Raw genomic sequence first — 4,019 nt, forward strand, 5'->3', positions numbered from 1 at the left:
TAATGTTATTGCTGATATCATCTTCTATATAGTTAACATATATTGTAAAAAGCTACGGTCCCAGCACGGATCCCTGCGGTACCCCACTGGTTACTGCCTGCCATTCCGAAATGGAGCCGTTTATCACTACCCTTTGTTTCCTATCAGCCAACTAATTTTCAGTCCAAGTCAGTACGTTGCCCCCAATACCATGCACACTAATTTTGCTCACTATCCTCCTGTGTGGGACTTTATCAAAAGCTTTCTGGAAGTCCAGGTACACTACATCTACTGGATCTCCCGCGTCCATATTCAGAGTTACATCCTTTGTTTCCTATCAGCCAACTAATTTTCAGTCCAAGTCAGTACGTTGCCCCCAATACCATGCACACTAATTTTGCTCACTATCCTCCTGTGTGGGACTTTATCAAAAGCTTTCTGGAAGTCCAGGTACACTACATCTACTGGATCTCCCGCGTCCATATTCAGAGTTACATCCTCAAGAAATTCAAGAAGATTAGTCAAGCATGATTCCCCCTTCATAAATCCATGCTGACTCTGTCCTATCCTGTTACTACTATCCAGATGTGCCGTAATTTCAAGCTTTATAATAGACTCCAGCATCTTTCCCACCACGGAGGCCAGGCTAACTGGTCTATAATTTCCTCCTTTCTTAAAAAGTGGTATAACATTAACCACCCTCCAATCCTCAGGAACCGACCCGGAATCTATCGAACTCTGGAAAATAATCCCCAACGCATCTACGATTTCCTGAGCCACCTCCTTCAGTACCCCGTTATGTAGACCATCAGGCCCCAGAGACTTATCAACCTTCAGACCTAACAGTCTCTTCAACACAAATCCTGGCAAATAGAAATTCCCTTAAGTTCAGGTCCTTCAGCCACTGTTACGTCAGGGAGATTGCTTGTCTTCCCCAGTGAACACAGATCTGAAGTCCCCATTTAATTCTGCCATTTCTTTGTTCTCTGGAATATATTCCCCTGTTTCTGTCTTCAAGGGCCCAATTTTAGTCCTAACCATTTTTTTGCCTTGCACATACTTAAAAAAGCTTTTACTATCCTCCTTTATATTATTGGCCAGTTTACCTTCGTACCTCATTTTTCCTCTGCGTATTTCCTTCTTCGTAATCCTCTGTTGTTCTTTAAAAGCTTCCCAGTCCTCAGTTTTCCCACTTATCTTTGCTATGTTATACTTTTTCTCTTTTAACTTTATATGTTTCTTCACTTCCCTCGTCAGCCACGGCCGCCCATGCCTCCTGATGGGATCTTTCTTCCTTTTAGGAATGAACTGATCCTGCAACTTCTGCATTATACACAGAAATATCCGTCATTGTTTCCTCCACTGTCATCCCTGCTAAGGTATTGCACCATTGAACTTTGGCCAGCTCCTCCCTCGTGGCTCCATAGTTCCCTTTATTCAGCAGAAGTACTGTCACTTCCGACTGTACCCTCTCCCTCTCAAATTGCAGATTGAAGCTTAATGTATTATGGTCACTACTTCCCAATGGCTCCTTCTCTTCGAGGTCACTGACCAATTCTGGTTCGTTACACAATACCAGATCCAGAATTGCCTTCTCCCCGGTCGGCTCCAGCACCAGCTGCTCTAAGAATCCATCTCTGAGGCACTCTACAAAGTCTCTTTCCTGAGGTCCAATACCATCCTGATTCTCCCAGTCTACCTGCATGTTAAAATCCCCCATAACAACTGTAGTAACATCTTTGCGACAGGCCAACTTACATCCGACATCCAGACTACTGTTTGGGGGCCTGGAGATGACTCCTAGGAGGGTCTTTTGAAATCGTATGGAAGTGTACAATGTCAAGAAAGGTATGGATGGGATGAATGTGCTCAGTCTTTTTCCCAGGGTTGAGGAGTCAAGGACTAGAGGGCACCAGTTTAAGGTTAGAGGGAAGAGAATGAAAGGGAATTGAGGGGCAATGATTTCACACAGAGGGAGGTCCGCATATGGAATAAGAAGCCAGCAGAGGTGGTTGAGGCAGGTACATAAACAACGTTCAAAGTGCATTTGGACAAATTCATGGATAGGAATGGATTTGAAGGCTGTGGACCATGTACAGGGAAATGGGGTTCGTGGGGATGGACATTTTCATAGGCAAGGACCAATTTGCCAAGGGGAGGAGGTTCCACAATTTCCCCACCCTCAATGATGGGGGAACCCAGCACAAAGGATAAGGCTGAAGCATTTGCAACGACCTGCAGCCAGTAATCTCCAAAGGGACAATCGATTGTAGTCCCCAGCATCACTGATACCTGTCTTCAGTCAGTACTATTGACTCTACGTGACAGAGAAACAGCTGCAGATATTGGATACTGTGAAGCCAATGCACCCTGACTAACATTGTGGGAATAAGGTGAAAGAGCTGTGATCCTGAACATGCCGTGTCCCTATCCATTCTGTTCCAGTACAGATACAACTGCAGCATCTACCTGGAAATGGAGATAATTAACCAGTCGTGTCCTGTTGACAAAAAGTGCCAATTCCTCCCCTATCAATCCACTCTCAATCACAAGTGGAGGGATGTAAGCTATTGTCAATAGTGTTATCAAGGCACATGTCCTCCACACTAACCTGTTCACTGATGCTCAGTCTGTGTTCCACCTCCTGATCTCAGTACAGCTTGGTCCAAATGAGTAAAAGAGCTGAACTTAAGAGGGGAAGTGAGGGTGACTGTTTTAAGACTAAGGCAGAACTTAATTGAACAATTTACCAAGGAGTCCTCAGAAAATTGGGCTCAATGGGATTAGAAAAATCTCTTTGCTGGTTGGAGTCATGTCCTGCTCAAAGAAAGATGGTTCTGGTTATCTCTTAGACACAACCATGTCAACTGCTCCATCAAAGACCTTCCCTCCATCAGAATGTCAGAAGTGGGGATGTTTGCTCATGATTGCCTAATGTTCAGCCCCATTGACAACGTCATAGATACTGAAACAGTCCCTGTTCAAATGCAACAAGACCTGAACAACATTCGCATTCAGAACACACAACTGTCAGGCAATGACCGTCTCCAACAAGGGCAAATCTCACTATCACACCATGACAGTCTCTATGACATTCCCATTGCTCAATCCCTCACTATTAAACATCCTGTGGCTTCTCTGTCTCGGCTGGGATTTGTTGCCTGTCCCTAATTGCCCTTGATTTGGTTGGTTTGCTCAGCTATTTCAGAATCAGCGATATTGCTGTGGGTCTGGAGTCACATTTAGGCCAGACCAGGTCAAGATGGTAGATTCCCTTCCCTAATGGGAATTGTGAATGATAAAAGATTAGTTTCACAGTCACAATTACTAAGAGTAGATATTCGCAAAAAAGATAGAACACAAAAATCGCTCAGTGACTACAATGAGATTTGAGAATTTTAGCCTCCAGCCTCAGATGATTAACCTGACTCACTGAATTCCTGTCTCAGTAACACTACCATTATGCCATTTGTTCCACCCACCTGTAGACAGAAGCCTGAGCCTGAGACAGATGGCTCAGTGATAGGCATCAGTGTCAAGGAATCAGGAGTTTAATTAACATCGAATCCCTGCAGTGTGGAAACAGGCCGTTCAGTCCAACAAGTCCACACTGACCCACTGAAAAGTAAGCCACCCAGACCCATCCCCTTACTCCACATTTACCCCTGACTAATGCACCTAACCTAATCATCCCTGAACACAATGGTCCATTTAGGATTGCCAGTTAACTTAACCTGCACATAGAATCATAGAGATGTACAGCACGGAAACAGATCCTTCGGTCCAACCCGTCCATGCTGACCAGATATCCCAACCCAATCTAGTCCCACCTGCCAGCACCCAGCCCATATCCCTCCAAACCCTTCCTATTCATATACCCATCCAAATGCCTCTTAAATGTTGTAATTGTACCAGCCTCCACCACTTCCTCTGGAGACAGGCAGGAGGCTGGGGGAACAGAACAAGGCAGGCAGCATCAGGAGGGACAGGCAGGAGGCTGGAGGAACACAGCAAGGCAGGCAGCATCAGGAGGGACAGGC

Source organism: Chiloscyllium plagiosum, chromosome 36 (genome assembly GCF_004010195.1).
Source record: "Chiloscyllium plagiosum isolate BGI_BamShark_2017 chromosome 36, ASM401019v2, whole genome shotgun sequence".
NCBI lineage: Eukaryota > Metazoa > Chordata > Chondrichthyes > Orectolobiformes > Hemiscylliidae > Chiloscyllium > Chiloscyllium plagiosum.